Source organism: Oncorhynchus keta, chromosome 4 (genome assembly GCF_023373465.1).
Source record: "Oncorhynchus keta strain PuntledgeMale-10-30-2019 chromosome 4, Oket_V2, whole genome shotgun sequence".
NCBI classification, from domain to species: Eukaryota; Metazoa; Chordata; class Actinopteri; order Salmoniformes; family Salmonidae; genus Oncorhynchus; species Oncorhynchus keta.
The window spans coordinates 20,886,884-20,902,963 of record NC_068424.1 but is presented as its reverse complement, the minus strand read 5'-3'; the positions used below and the strand labels follow the sequence as shown (position 1 = coordinate 20,902,963).

The following is a 16,080-nucleotide window of genomic DNA, read 5'->3' as shown; positions in this document are numbered from 1 at the left end:
TCATTTGGGTCTCGAGATGAATAAACTCAAGAACCTCTGACATGGATTCTTAAACTATGATTTGGGAGCCAAAGCGGTTATTAACATGTCATAGGTGGGTCACGAGATATGAGTAAACATTCAGAATCATACACTATTTCTTCATAATGTTGGTCGTTCGAGGACACTGCATTTCTCATTTGGCTCTCGAGCTTAAAAATTGTAAAAACGTCTGAAACAGCATAGTAAGTCTTAACTCGTTAAAAAAAAAAACTTCTAAAATTACATTGCAGTGCCGTGACCCGGATTCGAACCGGGGTTGCTGCGACCACAACGCAGAGTACTAACCACTATACGATCACGGCTGGCTTCAAGAGCTGGCTTTGTAAAGCCTACATAGGCTGTGAAAGTGATGTGCACAAGCTGGCTAAACTCTTTTCATTTTGGTCTCGATAATGAATAAACTGAAGAAACAGTGGAGCTTTACACAGTCGGTAGGTTTTTTCTCATTCGAAAAGTGCCCTTTTTCCGTGACATTGGAATATCTCAATTGCATCCTCCTCACGTCATCTCTAATTCTCTAAACCCATTGGTGAGAAAACCTGAGTGCCCTCCCCTCTGACCTTCTCCACCAATGTGAACAATAAAAAGGTACTGCTGAGATTTGAACTCAGGATCTCCTGTTTACTAGACAGGCAACCAACTAAGCCACAGCACCCATAAAAGTCATATATGTTGCAGATGTGAACACCCACACCTATTTGAATCAAACCAGTCTCATTAATTTAACCCACATCTCTGTGTAGCAAAATCGCATCACAAAAGAGATGTCTTTTACTAATATTGGAAACAATACAGACAACTTCAATTGTCTAGCAACAGGGTTTCTTAAGCTACGTTTCGGGACGCAAAGTGGGCCTGAGCATGTGAGAGGTAGTGTTGCCAAATCCTCACTAAGGAAAGTAGCTATTGGTGGTCCTAAAAGTAGCTATAAGTCGCTAAATGACGTCATCACATAATTTTCATAATTGGCCAAGTGGATGTAATTGTGATTGACGCTGTAGGAGAGAGGAATAACGTCGCGGGAGAGACAAAAAGTGAGTAAAAACACCCTAAGTATGTTTAGAACTAAAATTGAACTTTCTTCTGTCGATTCTTGTCTTTTTTCTGAATACTCACTAAATATAGCGACAAAGTCGCTAAGTTGGCAACACTGGTGAGAGGTGGGTAGCGAGATATCAGTAATCAATTGTAATCACATACTATTTCTTCTTAATTATGGTCATTCGAGGACAGTACATTTTTCATTTGGGTCTCGAGATGAATAAACTCAAGAACCTCTGACATGGATTCTTAAACTATGATTTGGGAGCCAAAGCGGTTATTAACATGTCATAGGTGGGTCACGAGATATGAGTAAACATTCAGAATCATACACTATTTCTTCATAATGTTGGTCGTTCGAGGACACTGCATTTCTCATTTGGCTCTCGAGCTTAAAAATTGTAAAAACGTCTGAAACAGCATAGTAAGTCTTAACTCGTTAAAAAAAAAAAAACTTCTAAAATTACATTGCAGTGCCGTGACCCGGATTCGAACCGGGGTTGCTGCGACCACAACGCAGAGTACTAACCACTATACGATCACGGCTGGCTTCAAGAGCTGGCTTTGTAAAGCCTACATAGGCTGTGAAAGTGATGTGCACAAGCTGGCTAAACTCTTTTCATTTTGGTCTCGATAATGAATAAACTGAAGAAACAGTGGAGCTTTACACAGTCGGTAGGTTTTTTCTCATTCGAAAAGTGCCCTTTTTCCGTGACATTGGAATATCTCAATTGCATCCTCCTCACGTCATCTCTAATTCTCTAAACCCATTGGTGAGAAAACCTGAGTGCCCTCCCCTCTGACCTTCTCCACCAATGTGAACAATAAAAAGGTACTGCTGAGATTTGAACTCAGGATCTCCTGTTTACTAGACAGGCACTTTAACCAACTAAGCCACAGCACCCATAAAAGTCATATATGTTGCAGATGTGAACACCCACACCTATTTGAATCAAACCAGTCTCATTAATTTAACCCACATCTCTGTGTAGCAAAATCGCATCACAAAAGAGATGTCTTTTACTAATATTGGAAACAATACAGACAACTTCAATTGTCTAGCAACAGGGTTTCTTAAGCTACGTTTCGGGACGCAAAGTGGGCCTGAGCATGTGAGAGGTAGTGTTGCCAAATCCTCACTAAGGAAAGTAGCTATTGGTGGTCCTAAAAGTAGCTAGAAGTCGCTAAATGACGTCATCACATAATTTTCATAATTGGCCAAGTGGATGTAATTGTGATTGACGCTGTAGGAGAGAGGAATAACGTCGCGGGAGAGACAAAAGTGAGTAAAAACACCCTAAGTATGTTTAGAACTAAAATTGAACTTTCTTCTGTCGATTCTTGTCTTTTTTCTGAATACTCACTAAATATAGCGACAAAGTCGCTAAGTTGGCAACACTGGTGAGAGGTGGGTAGCGAGATATCAGTAATCAATTGTAATCACATACTATTTCTTCTTAATTATGGTCATTCGAGGACAGTACATTTTTCATTTGGGTCTCGAGATGAATAAACTCAAGAACCTCTGACATGGATTCTTAAACTATGATTTGGGAGCCAAAGCGGTTATTAACATGTCATAGGTGGGTCACGAGATATGAGTAAACATTCAGAATCATACACTATTTCTTCATAATGTTGGTCGTTCGAGGACACTGCATTTCTCATTTGGCTCTCGAGCTTAAAAATTGTAAAAACGTCTGAAACAGCATAGTAAGTCTTAACTCGTTAAAAAAAAAAACTTCTAAAATTACATTGCAGTGCCGTGACCCGGATTCGAACCGGGGTTGCTGCGACCACAACGCAGAGTACTAACCACTATACGATCACGGCTGGCTTCAAGAGCTGGCTTTGTAAAGCCTACATAGGCTGTGAAAGTGATGTGCACAAGCTGGCTAAACTCTTTTCATTTTGGTCTCGATAATGAATAAACTGAAGAAACAGTGGAGCTTTACACAGTCGGTAGGTTTTTTCTCATTCGAAAAGTGCCCTTTTTCCGTGACATTGGAATATCTCAATTGCATCCTCCTCACGTCATCTCTAATTCTCTAAACCCATTGGTGAGAAAACCTGAGTGCCCTCCCCTCTGACCTTCTCCACCAATGTGAACAATAAAAAGGTACTGCTGAGATTTGAACTCAGGATCTCCTGTTTACTAGACAGGCACTTTAACCAACTAAGCCACAGCACCCATAAAAGTCATATATGTTGCAGATGTGAACACCCACACCTATTTGAATCAAACCAGTCTCATTAATTTAACCCACATCTCTGTGTAGCAAAATCGCATCACAAAAGAGATGTCTTTTACTAATATTGGAAACAATACAGACAACTTCAATTGTCTAGCAACAGGGTTTCTTAAGCTACGTTTCGGGACGCAAAGTGGGCCTGAGCATGTGAGAGGTAGTGTTGCCAAATCCTCACTAAGGAAAGTAGCTATTGGTGGTCCTAAAAGTAGCTAGAAGTCGCTAAATGACGTCATCACATAATTTTCATAATTGGCCAAGTGGATGTAATTGTGATTGACGCTGTAGGAGAGAGGAATAACGTCGCGGGAGAGACAAAAAGTGAGTAAAAACACCCTAAGTATGTTTAGAACTAAAATTGAACTTTCTTCTGTCGATTCTTGTCTTTTTTCTGAATACTCACTAAATATAGCGACAAAGTCGCTAAGTTGGCAACACTGGTGAGAGGTGGGTAGCGAGATATCAGTAATCAATTGTAATCACATACTATTTCTTCTTAATTATGGTCATTCGAGGACAGTACATTTTTCATTTGGGTCTCGAGATGAATAAACTCAAGAACCTCTGACATGGATTCTTAAACTATGATTTGGGAGCCAAAGCGGTTATTAACATGTCATAGGTGGGTCACGAGATATGAGTAAACATTCAGAATCATACACTATTTCTTCATAATGTTGGTCGTTCGAGGACACTGCATTTCTCATTTGGCTCTCGAGCTTAAAAATTGTAAAAACGTCTGAAACAGCATAGTAAGTCTTAACTCGTTAAAAAAAAAAACTTCTAAAATTACATTGCAGTGCCGTGACCCGGATTCGAACCGGGGTTGCTGCGACCACAACGCAGAGTACTAACCACTATACGATCACGGCTGGCTTCAAGAGCTGGCTTTGTAAAGCCTACATAGGCTGTGAAAGTGATGTGCACAAGCTGGCTAAACTCTTTTCATTTTGGTCTCGATAATGAATAAACTGAAGAAACAGTGGAGCTTTACACAGTCGGTAGGTTTTTTCTCATTCGAAAAGTGCCCTTTTTCCGTGACATTGGAATATCTCAATTGCATCCTCCTCACGTCATCTCTAATTCTCTAAACCCATTGGTGAGAAAACCTGAGTGCCCTCCCCTCTGACCTTCTCCACCAATGTGAACAATAAAAGGTACTGCTGAGATTTGAACTCAGGATCTCCTGTTTACTAGACAGGCACTTTAACCAACTAAGCCACAGCACCCATAAAAGTCATATATGTTGCAGATGTGAACACCCACACCTATTTGAATCAAACCAGTCTCATTAATTTAACCCACATCTCTGTGTAGCAAAATCGCATCACAAAAGAGATGTCTTTTACTAATATTGGAAACAATACAGACAACTTCAATTGTCTAGCAACAGGGTTTCTTAAGCTACGTTTCGGGACGCAAAGTGGGCCTGAGCATGTGAGAGGTAGTGTTGCCAAATCCTCACTAAGGAAAGTAGCTATTGGTGGTCCTAAAAGTAGCTAGAAGTCGCTAAATGACGTCATCACATAATTTTCATAATTGGCCAAGTGGATGTAATTGTGATTGACGCTGTAGGAGAGAGGAATAACGTCGCGGGAGAGACAAAAAGTGAGTAAAAAACCCTAAGTATGTTTAGAACTAAAATTGAACTTTCTTCTGTCGATTCTTGTCTTTTTTCTGAATACTCACTAAATATAGCGACAAAGTCGCTAAGTTGGCAACACTGGTGAGAGGTGGGTAGCGAGATATCAGTAATCAATTGTAATCACATACTATTTCTTCTTAATTATGGTCATTCGAGGACAGTACATTTTTCATTTGGGTCTCGAGATGAATAAACTCAAGAACCTCTGACATGGATTCTTAAACTATGATTTGGGAGCCAAAGCGGTTATTAACATGTCATAGGTGGGTCACGAGATATGAGTAAACATTCAGAATCATACACTATTTCTTCATAATGTTGGTCGTTCGAGGACACTGCATTTCTCATTTGGCTCTCGAGCTTAAAAATTGTAAAAACGTCTGAAACAGCATAGTAAGTCTTAACTCGTTAAAAAAAAAAAAACTTCTAAAATTACATTGCAGTGCCGTGACCCGGATTCGAACCGGGGTTGCTGCGACCACAACGCAGAGTACTAACCACTATACGATCACGGCTGGCTTCAAGAGCTGGCTTTGTAAAGCCTACATAGGCTGTGAAAGTGATGTGCACAAGCTGGCTAAACTCTTTTCATTTTGGTCTCGATAATGAATAAACTGAAGAAACAGTGGAGCTTTACACAGTCGGTAGGTTTTTTCTCATTCGAAAAGTGCCCTTTTTCCGTGACATTGGAATATCTCAATTGCATCCTCCTCACGTCATCTCTAATTCTCTAAACCCATTGGTGAGAAAACCTGAGTGCCCTCCCCTCTGACCTTCTCCACCAATGTGAACAATAAAAAGGTACTGCTGAGATTTGAACTCAGGATCTCCTGTTTACTAGACAGGCACTTTAACCAACTAAGCCACAGCACCCATAAAAGTCATATATGTTGCAGATGTGAACACCCACACCTATTTGAATCAAACCAGTCTCATTAATTTAACCCACATCTCTGTGTAGCAAAATCGCATCACAAAAGAGATGTCTTTTACTAATATTGGAAACAATACAGACAACTTCAATTGTCTAGCAACAGGGTTTCTTAAGCTACGTTTCGGGACGCAAAGTGGGCCTGAGCATGTGAGAGGTAGTGTTGCCAAATCCTCACTAAGGAAAGTAGCTATTGGTGGTCCTAAAAGTAGCTATAAGTCGCTAAATGACGTCATCACATAATTTTCATAATTGGCCAAGTGGATGTAATTGTGATTGACGCTGTAGGAGAGAGGAATAACGTCGCGGGAGAGACAAAAAGTGAGTAAAAAACACCCTAAGTATGTTTAGAACTAAAATTGAACTTTCTTCTGTCGATTCTTGTCTTTTTTCTGAATACTCACTAAATATAGCGACAAAGTCGCTAAGTTGGCAACACTGGTGAGAGGTGGGTAGCGAGATATCAGTAATCAATTGTAATCACATACTATTTCTTCTTAATTATGGTCATTCGAGGACAGTACATTTTTCATTTGGGTCTCGAGATGAATAAACTCAAGAACCTCTGACATGGATTCTTAAACTATGATTTGGGAGCCAAAGCGGTTATTAACATGTCATAGGTGGGTCACGAGATATGAGTAAACATTCAGAATCATACACTATTTCTTCATAATGTTGGTCGTTCGAGGACACTGCATTTCTCATTTGGCTCTCGAGCTTAAAAATTGTAAAAACGTCTGAAACAGCATAGTAAGTCTTAACTCGTTAAAAAAAAAAACTTAAAATTACATTGCAGTGCCGTGACCCGGATTCGAACCGGGGTTGCTGCGACCACAACGCAGAGTACTAACCACTATACGATCACGGCTGGCTTCAAGAGCTGGCTTTGTAAAGCCTACATAGGCTGTGAAAGTGATGTGCACAAGCTGGCTAAACTCTTTTCATTTTGGTCTCGATAATGAATAAACTGAAGAAACAGTGGAGCTTTACACAGTCGGTAGGTTTTTTCTCATTCGAAAAGTGCCCTTTTTCCGTGACATTGGAATATCTCAATTGCATCCTCCTCACGTCATCTCTAATTCTCTAAACCCATTGGTGAGAAAACCTGAGTGCCCTCCCCTCTGACCTTCTCCACCAATGTGAACAATAAAAAGGTACTGCTGAGATTTGAACTCAGGATCTCCTGTTTACTAGACAGGCACTTTAACCAACTAAGCCACAGCACCCATAAAAGTCATATATGTTGCAGATGTGAACACCCACACCTATTTGAATCAAACCAGTCTCATTAATTTAACCCACATCTCTGTGTAGCAAAATCGCATCACAAAAGAGATGTCTTTTACTAATATTGGAAACAATACAGACAACTTCAATTGTCTAGCAACAGGGTTTCTTAAGCTACGTTTCGGGACGCAAAGTGGGCCTGAGCATGTGAGAGGTAGTGTTGCCAAATCCTCACTAAGGAAAGTAGCTATTGGTGGTCCTAAAAGTAGCTAGAAGTCGCTAAATGACGTCATCACATAATTTTCATAATTGGCCAAGTGGATGTAATTGTGATTGACGCTGTAGGAGAGAGGAATAACGTCGCGGGAGAGACAAAAAGTGAGTAAAAACACCCTAAGTATGTTTAGAACTAAAATTGAACTTTCTTCTGTCGATTCTTGTCTTTTTTCTGAATACTCACTAAATATAGCGACAAAGTCGCTAAGTTGGCAACACTGGTGAGAGGTGGGTAGCGAGATATCAGTAATCAATTGTAATCACATACTATTTCTTCTTAATTATGGTCATTCGAGGACAGTACATTTTTCATTTGGGTCTCGAGATGAATAAACTCAAGAACCTCTGACATGGATTCTTAAACTATGATTTGGGAGCCAAAGCGGTTATTAACATGTCATAGGTGGGTCACGAGATATGAGTAAACATTCAGAATCATACACTATTTCTTCATAATGTTGGTCGTTCGAGGACACTGCATTTCTCATTTGGCTCTCGAGCTTAAAAATTGTAAAAACGTCTGAAACAGCATAGTAAGTCTTAACTCGTTAAAAAAAAAAACTTCTAAAATTACATTGCAGTGCCGTGACCCGGATTCGAACCGGGGTTGCTGCGACCACAACGCAGAGTACTAACCACTATACGATCACGGCTGGCTTCAAGAGCTGGCTTTGTAAAGCCTACATAGGCTGTGAAAGTGATGTGCACAAGCTGGCTAAACTCTTTTCATTTTGGTCTCGATAATGAATAAACTGAAGAAACAGTGGAGCTTTACACAGTCGGTAGGTTTTTTCTCATTCGAAAAGTGCCCTTTTTCCGTGACATTGGAATATCTCAATTGCATCCTCCTCACGTCATCTCTAATTCTCTAAACCCATTGGTGAGAAAACCTGAGTGCCCTCCCCTCTGACCTTCTCCACCAATGTGAACAATAAAAGGTACTGCTGAGATTTGAACTCAGGATCTCCTGTTTACTAGACAGGCACTTTAACCAACTAAGCCACAGCACCCATAAAAGTCATATATGTTGCAGATGTGAACACCCACACCTATTTGAATCAAACCAGTCTCATTAATTTAACCCACATCTCTGTGTAGCAAAATCGCATCACAAAAGAGATGTCTTTTACTAATATTGGAAACAATACAGACAACTTCAATTGTCTAGCAACAGGGTTTCTTAAGCTACGTTTCGGGACGCAAAGTGGGCCTGAGCATGTGAGAGGTAGTGTTGCCAAATCCTCACTAAGGAAAGTAGCTATTGGTGGTCCTAAAAGTAGCTATAAGTCGCTAAATGACGTCATCACATAATTTTCAGAATAGGCCAAGTGGATGTAATTGTGATTGACGCTGTAGGAGAGAGGAATAACGTCGCGGGAGAGACAAAAAGTGAGTAAAAAACACCCTAAGTATGTTTAGAACTAAAATTGAACTTTCTTCTGTCGATTCTTGTCTTTTTTCTGAATACTCACTAAATATAGCGACAAAGTCGCTAAGTTGGCAACACTGGTGAGAGGTGGGTAGCGAGATATCAGTAATCAATTGTAATCACATACTATTTCTTCTTAATTATGGTCATTCGAGGACAGTACATTTTCCATTTGGGTCTCGAGATGAATAAACTCAAGAACCTCTGACATGGATTCTTAAACTATGATTTGGGAGCCAAAGCGGTTATTAACATGTCATAGGTGGGTCACGAGATATGAGTAAACATTCAGAATCATACACTATTTCTTCATAATGTTGGTCGTTCGAGGACACTGCATTTCTCATTTGGCTCTCGAGCTTAAAAATTGTAAAAACGTCTGAAACAGCATAGTAAGTCTTAACTCGTTAAAAAAAAAAAAACTTCTAAAATTACATTGCAGTGCCGTGACCCGGATTCGAACCGGGGTTGCTGCGACCACAACGCAGAGTACTAACCACTATACGATCACGGCTGGCTTCAAGAGCTGGCTTTGTAAAGCCTACATAGGCTGTGAAAGTGATGTGCACAAGCTGGCTAAACTCTTTTCATTTTGGTCTCGATAATGAATAAACTGAAGAAACAGTGGAGCTTTACACAGTCGGTAGGTTTTTTCTCATTCGAAAAGTGCCCTTTTTCCGTGACATTGGAATATCTCAATTGCATCCTCCTCACGTCATCTCTAATTCTCTAAACCCATTGGTGAGAAAACCTGAGTGCCCTCCCCTCTGACCTTCTCCACCAATGTGAACAATAAAAAGGTACTGCTGAGATTTGAACTCAGGATCTCCTGTTTACTAGACAGGCACTTTAACCAACTAAGCCACAGCACCCATAAAAGTCATATATGTTGCAGATGTGAACACCCACACCTATTTGAATCAAACCAGTCTCATTAATTTAACCCACATCTCTGTGTAGCAAAATCGCATCACAAAAGAGATGTCTTTTACTAATATTGGAAACAATACAGACAACTTCAATTGTCTAGCAACAGGGTTTCTTAAGCTACGTTTCGGGACGCAAAGTGGGCCTGAGCATGTGAGAGGTAGTGTTGCCAAATCCTCACTAAGGAAAGTAGCTATTGGTGGTCCTAAAAGTAGCTATAAGTCGCTAAATGACGTCATCACATAATTTTCATAATTGGCCAAGTGGATGTAATTGTGATTGACGCTGTAGGAGAGAGGAATAACGTCGCGGGAGAGACAAAAAGTGAGTAAAAACACCCTAAGTATGTTTAGAACTAAAATTGAACTTTCTTCTGTCGATTCTTGTCTTTTTTCTGAATACTCACTAAATATAGCGACAAAGTCGCTAAGTTGGCAACACTGGTGAGAGGTGGGTAGCGAGATATCAGTAATCAATTGTAATCACATACTATTTCTTCTTAATTATGGTCATTCGAGGACAGTACATTTTTCATTTGGGTCTCGAGATGAATAAACTCAAGAACCTCTGACATGGATTCTTAAACTATGATTTGGGAGCCAAAGCGGTTATTAACATGTCATAGGTGGGTCACGAGATATGAGTAAACATTCAGAATCATACACTATTTCTTCATAATGTTGGTCGTTCGAGGACACTGCATTTCTCATTTGGCTCTCGAGCTTAAAAATTGTAAAAACGTCTGAAACAGCATAGTAAGTCTTAACTCGTTAAAAAAAAAAACTTCTAAAATTACATTGCAGTGCCGTGACCCGGATTCGAACCGGGGTTGCTGCGACCACAACGCAGAGTACTAACCACTATACGATCACGGCTGGCTTCAAGAGCTGGCTTTGTAAAGCCTACATAGGCTGTGAAAGTGATGTGCACAAGCTGGCTAAACTCTTTTCATTTTGGTCTCGATAATGAATAAACTGAAGAAACAGTGGAGCTTTACACAGTCGGTAGGTTTTTTCTCATTCGAAAAGTGCCCTTTTTCCGTGACATTGGAATATCTCAATTGCATCCTCCTCACGTCATCTCTAATTCTCTAAACCCATTGGTGAGAAAACCTGAGTGCCCTCCCCTCTGACCTTCTCCACCAATGTGAACAATAAAAGGTACTGCTGAGATTTGAACTCAGGATCTCCTGTTTACTAGACAGGCACTTTAACCAACTAAGCCACAGCACCCATAAAAGTCATATATGTTGCAGATGTGAACACCCACACCTATTTGAATCAAACCAGTCTCATTAATTTAACCCACATCTCTGTGTAGCAAAATCGCATCACAAAAGAGATGTCTTTTACTAATATTGGAAACAATACAGACAACTTCAATTGTCTAGCAACAGGGTTTCTTAAGCTACGTTTCGGGACGCAAAGTGGGCCTGAGCATGTGAGAGGTAGTGTTGCCAAATCCTCACTAAGGAAAGTAGCTATTGGTGGTCCTAAAAGTAGCTATAAGTCGCTAAATGACGTCATCACATAATTTTCATAATTGGCCAAGTGGATGTAATTGTGATTGACGCTGTAGGAGAGAGGAATAACGTCGCGGGAGAGACAAAAAGTGAGTAAAAAACACCCTAAGTATGTTTAGAACTAAAATTGAACTTTCTTCTGTCGATTCTTGTCTTTTTTCTGAATACTCACTAAATATAGCGACAAAGTCGCTAAGTTGGCAACACTGGTGAGAGGTGGGTAGCGAGATATCAGTAATCAATTGTAATCACATACTATTTCTTCTTAATTATGGTCATTCGAGGACAGTACATTTTTCATTTGGGTCTCGAGATGAATAAACTCAAGAACCTCTGACATGGATTCTTAAACTATGATTTGGGAGCCAAAGCGGTTATTAACATGTCATAGGTGGGTCACGAGATATGAGTAAACATTCAGAATCATACACTATTTCTTCATAATGTTGGTCGTTCGAGGACACTGCATTTCTCATTTGGCTCTCGAGCTTAAAAATTGTAAAAACGTCTGAAACAGCATAGTAAGTCTTAACTCGTTAAAAAAAAAAAAAAGTCTTCTAAAATTACATTGCAGTGCCGTGACCCGGATTCGAACCGGGGTTGCTGCGACCACAACGCAGAGTACTAACCACTATACGATCACGGCTGGCTTCAAGAGCTGGCTTTGTAAAGCCTACATAGGCTGTGAAAGTGATGTGCACAAGCTGGCTAAACTCTTTTCATTTTGGTCTCGATAATGAATAAACTGAAGAAACAGTGGAGCTTTACACAGTCGGTAGGTTTTTTCATTCGAAAAGTGCCCTTTTTCCGTGACATTGGAATATCTCAATTGCATCCTCCTCACGTCATCTCTAATTCTCTAAACCCATTGGTGAGAAAACCTGAGTGCCCTCCCCTCTGACCTTCTCCACCAATGTGAACAATAAAAAGGTACTGCTGAGATTTGAACTCAGGATCTCCTGTTTACTAGACAGGCACTTTAACCAACTAAGCCACAGCACCCATAAAAGTCATATATGTTGCAGATGTGAACACCCACACCTATTTGAATCAAACCAGTCTCATTAATTTAACCCACATCTCTGTGTAGCAAAATCGCATCACAAAAGAGATGTCTTTTACTAATATTGGAAACAATACAGACAACTTCAATTGTCTAGCAACAGGGTTTCTTAAGCTACGTTTCGGGACGCAAAGTGGGCCTGAGCATGTGAGAGGTAGTGTTGCCAAATCCTCACTAAGGAAAGTAGCTATTGGTGGTCCTAAAAGTAGCTATAAGTCGCTAAATGACGTCATCACATAATTTTCATAATTGGCCAAGTGGATGTAATTGTGATTGACGCTGTAGGAGAGAGGAATAACGTCGCGGGAGAGACAAAAAGTGAGTAAAAACACCCTAAGTATGTTTAGAACTAAAATTGAACTTTCTTCTGTCGATTCTTGTCTTTTTTCTGAATACTCACTAAATATAGCGACAAAGTCGCTAAGTTGGCAACACTGGTGAGAGGTGGGTAGCGAGATATCAGTAATCAATTGTAATCACATACTATTTCTTCTTAATTATGGTCATTCGAGGACAGTACATTTTTCATTTGGGTCTCGAGATGAATAAACTCAAGAACCTCTGACATGGATTCTTAAACTATGATTTGGGAGCCAAAGCGGTTATTAACATGTCATAGGTGGGTCACGAGATATGAGTAAACATTCAGAATCATACACTATTTCTTCATAATGTTGGTCGTTCGAGGACACTGCATTTCTCATTTGGCTCTCGAGCTTAAAAATTGTAAAAACGTCTGAAACAGCATAGTAAGTCTTAACTCGTTAAAAAAAAAAACTTCTAAAATTACATTGCAGTGCCGTGACCCGTATTCGAACCGGGGTTGCTGCGACCACAACGCAGAGTACTAACCACTATACCCACGGCTGGCTCAAGAGCTGGCTTTGTAAAGCCTACATAGGCTGTGAAAGTGATGTGCACCTGGGCTGAACTTGATTTATTTTGGTCTCGATAATGAACAAACTGAAGAAACAGTGGAGCTTTACACAGTCGGTACTAGGTTTTTTCTCATTGAAAAGTGCCCTTTTTCAATGACATTGGAATATCTCAGTTGCATCCTCACAGTAAAATTAACTTTCAAACCCATTGGTGAAAAACCTGAGGTGGACACCCCTCTGAACCTTTCCACCAAGGTGAACAATAAAAGGTACTGCTGAGATTTGAACTCAGGATCTCCTGTTTACCTGACAGGCACTTTAAAACTAAGCCACAGCACCCATAAAAGTATAATCTGAGACAGATTATGAACACCCACACCTATTTGAAAAAACCAGAATTAATTTAACCCATGGAACAAAATCGCATCACAAAAGAGATGTCAGAATATTGGAAACAATACAGACAACCTCAAATCTCGACAGGCTCTGTTCAAAAAAGCCAAATCACAAGGCCAGGCTGCTGTCAAGGCCAGTTTTATTTTGTGAGAAGAGATGTTGCCAAAGCCTCACTATTTAAAGTAGCTAGGTGGTCCTAAAAGTAGCTTTCATCAAAAACTGCATGATTAAAGTTTCAGAATTTGCCAAGAAAAAGGATGTAATTGTGAATGAGTCTGAGCAGAAATACCATTGCCGAGGAGAGACCAAAAAGTTGTCCATAAAAAAGACCAGCTATGTTTAAACTAAAAAAGAACTTTCTTCATATTCTTGTCTTTTTTTCTGAATACTCATTTCTGAATTGCCCAAAGTTGTCAAGTTTCAACACTGGTGAGAGGTGGGTACTATCAGTAATCAATGTAATCAGATACTATTTCTTACGTCCTATTATGGTCATTCGAGGACAGTACATTTTTCATTTGGGTGTCAAGATGAATAAATGAGATGGAGAACCTCTGAAATGGATTTTAAACTATGATTTGGGAGCCAAAGCGAGCACCTGCGATGTGGACACAGGAGCGGACTGGTGGCGAAGATATGAGTAAACATTCAGAATCATACACTATTTCTTCTGAAGCTTATCATTGTATCAGGACACTGCATTTCTCATTTGGCTCTCGAGCTTAAAAATGGTAAAAACGTCTGAAACAGCATAGTAAGTCTTAACTTTATCAAAAAAAAGGTTTGAAATTACATTGCAGTTCAAGACCCATTTCTGACGGAGTTAGAAACGGAGCATGGTGATTTGCCACTATCATCACAGAGGCTTCAAGAGATGGCTTTGTAAAGCCTAGGGAAAGGCTTCAAAGATGTTGTGCACAAGCTGGCTAAACTTGTTGTTCATTTTGGTCAGCAAATGAATAAACTGAAGAAACAGTGGACTCCGAGACGAAATGTTTTTTCTCATTGAAATGGCTTTTCTGTGTGACATTGGAATCATCTGAATGCAATGAACTTGCAGCTGCAGGGTCGGGATCGTGTCATCTCTGATATGTACAGTACAGTGAAGGCATTTAAAACCAAACTGACTCTGTGGGAGACGCAGATGCGGAAAGAAAATTTGAGCCACTTTCCCAGCTGCCAGACCATGAAAGAGAAGCTCTCTACCAGTGCCTTCTCCACGCACAGTTGGCTGATAAAATAGGTATGCTGCTGAGATTTGAACTCAGGATTTGCTGACTTTGACAGGCACAAAAACCAACTTGGAACTGCACCCATAAAAGTCATTTGCTGTTGACGATGTGAAAGCTCACACCAAATCAAACCAGTTCATTAATTTAATGCAATCTCTGTGAGGGCAAAATCGCATCACAAAAGAGATGTCTTTTACTCCCGGAAACAATACAGACAACTTCCAGGCTGCTCTAGCAACGGGTTTGTTTGGCAGCACATACCTGTGTGGGCAACTGTTTTCATTGAGAGAACTGTGAACAAAACATCACTAAGGAAAGTAGCTATTGCTGAACACTCCAAATGACGTCAATTCTGAGGATTTCCTCAGCTCAGAGCCTTACCCCGAACATTGATGAACTTGTGAAAAGATGGGACACCACCAAGTATCACCCTCAACCTCAAACAAGTGAACAAAATCACATATTTAGTATTTTTAGAACTAAAAGTTAACTTTCTTTTGTTTTCTTGTCATTTTACTGAATACTCCTAAATAAACAAAGTGTTGTTTTTGGTTAATGGGTTTTATCAGTTATTTTATTGTAATTCAATACTATTTATTTTAAAAATATTTCATTCGAGTGGATGAGAAAATTTTTATTTTTTTCTCTTTGAATAAACTTAGAACCTTTGCTGGAATAGAAAATATAGGCTTGATGGAGCCAATACCGGTTTCTTTCATTTAATGTTCATGTTAGGTGGGTTTTTATATAAAGTAAACATTGAATCATTTTTCTTTGAAAATTAAAGATTACTGACAGAGCCACTGAAAATATTGCTCATTTATCTGATCATATTGGAATAATTTGTTAAAACGTTTTCAACAGCATAGTTCAAGTCTTAACTCGTTTAAAAAAAACTTCAAAATTACATTGCAGTCCGTGACCCGGCTTGTAGCTAAACCGGGGTTGGCCCTCCAACGTCCATTTGACTAACCACTATACGATCACGGCTGGCTTCAAGAGCTGGCTTTGTAAAGCCTACATAGGCTGTGAAAGTGATGTGCACAAGCTGGCTAAACTCTTTTCATTTTGGTCTCGATAATGAATAAACTGAAGAAACAGTGGAGCTTTACACAGTCGGTAGGTTTTTTTCTCATTCGAAAAGTGCCCTTTTTCCGTGACATTGGAATATCTCAATTGCATCCTCCTCACGTCATCTCTAATTCTCTAAACCCATTGG

General features: G+C 39.8%; 1 protein-coding gene and 19 non-coding genes across 20 annotated transcripts in view; all 20 read right to left on the bottom strand.

Moving 5' to 3' along the window:
- The window catches only part of LOC118382633 (dynein axonemal heavy chain 5), a 150,217-nt gene that overhangs the window by 48,276 nt on the left and 85,861 nt on the right, over positions 1 to 16,080 (bottom strand).
- On the bottom strand, positions 273 to 344 carry trnah-gug (transfer RNA histidin (anticodon GUG)). Its single transcript has one exon. It is a non-coding gene; the product is annotated as a tRNA-His (tRNA).
- On the bottom strand, positions 1,558 to 1,629 carry trnah-gug (transfer RNA histidin (anticodon GUG)). The gene has a single exon. It is a non-coding gene; the product is annotated as a tRNA-His (tRNA).
- On the bottom strand, positions 1,914 to 1,987 carry trnat-agu (transfer RNA threonine (anticodon AGU)). The gene has a single exon. It is a non-coding gene; the product is annotated as a tRNA-Thr (tRNA).
- Positions 2,845 to 2,916, bottom strand: trnah-gug (transfer RNA histidin (anticodon GUG)). The gene has a single exon. It is a non-coding gene; the product is annotated as a tRNA-His (tRNA).
- On the bottom strand, positions 3,201 to 3,274 carry trnat-agu (transfer RNA threonine (anticodon AGU)). The gene has a single exon. It is a non-coding gene; the product is annotated as a tRNA-Thr (tRNA).
- trnah-gug (transfer RNA histidin (anticodon GUG)) lies at positions 4,133 to 4,204 on the bottom strand. Its single transcript has one exon. It is a non-coding gene; the product is annotated as a tRNA-His (tRNA).
- On the bottom strand, positions 4,488 to 4,561 carry trnat-agu (transfer RNA threonine (anticodon AGU)). Its single transcript has one exon. It is a non-coding gene; the product is annotated as a tRNA-Thr (tRNA).
- trnah-gug (transfer RNA histidin (anticodon GUG)) lies at positions 5,421 to 5,492 on the bottom strand. Its single transcript has one exon. It is a non-coding gene; the product is annotated as a tRNA-His (tRNA).
- On the bottom strand, positions 5,777 to 5,850 carry trnat-agu (transfer RNA threonine (anticodon AGU)). Its single transcript has one exon. It is a non-coding gene; the product is annotated as a tRNA-Thr (tRNA).
- Positions 6,708 to 6,779, bottom strand: trnah-gug (transfer RNA histidin (anticodon GUG)). Its single transcript has one exon. It is a non-coding gene; the product is annotated as a tRNA-His (tRNA).
- trnat-agu (transfer RNA threonine (anticodon AGU)) lies at positions 7,064 to 7,137 on the bottom strand. The gene has a single exon. It is a non-coding gene; the product is annotated as a tRNA-Thr (tRNA).
- trnah-gug (transfer RNA histidin (anticodon GUG)) lies at positions 7,996 to 8,067 on the bottom strand. Its single transcript has one exon. It is a non-coding gene; the product is annotated as a tRNA-His (tRNA).
- trnat-agu (transfer RNA threonine (anticodon AGU)) lies at positions 8,351 to 8,424 on the bottom strand. The gene has a single exon. It is a non-coding gene; the product is annotated as a tRNA-Thr (tRNA).
- Positions 9,286 to 9,357, bottom strand: trnah-gug (transfer RNA histidin (anticodon GUG)). The gene has a single exon. It is a non-coding gene; the product is annotated as a tRNA-His (tRNA).
- trnat-agu (transfer RNA threonine (anticodon AGU)) lies at positions 9,642 to 9,715 on the bottom strand. The gene has a single exon. It is a non-coding gene; the product is annotated as a tRNA-Thr (tRNA).
- trnah-gug (transfer RNA histidin (anticodon GUG)) lies at positions 10,574 to 10,645 on the bottom strand. The gene has a single exon. It is a non-coding gene; the product is annotated as a tRNA-His (tRNA).
- Positions 10,929 to 11,002, bottom strand: trnat-agu (transfer RNA threonine (anticodon AGU)). The gene has a single exon. It is a non-coding gene; the product is annotated as a tRNA-Thr (tRNA).
- Positions 11,867 to 11,938, bottom strand: trnah-gug (transfer RNA histidin (anticodon GUG)). Its single transcript has one exon. It is a non-coding gene; the product is annotated as a tRNA-His (tRNA).
- Positions 12,221 to 12,294, bottom strand: trnat-agu (transfer RNA threonine (anticodon AGU)). Its single transcript has one exon. It is a non-coding gene; the product is annotated as a tRNA-Thr (tRNA).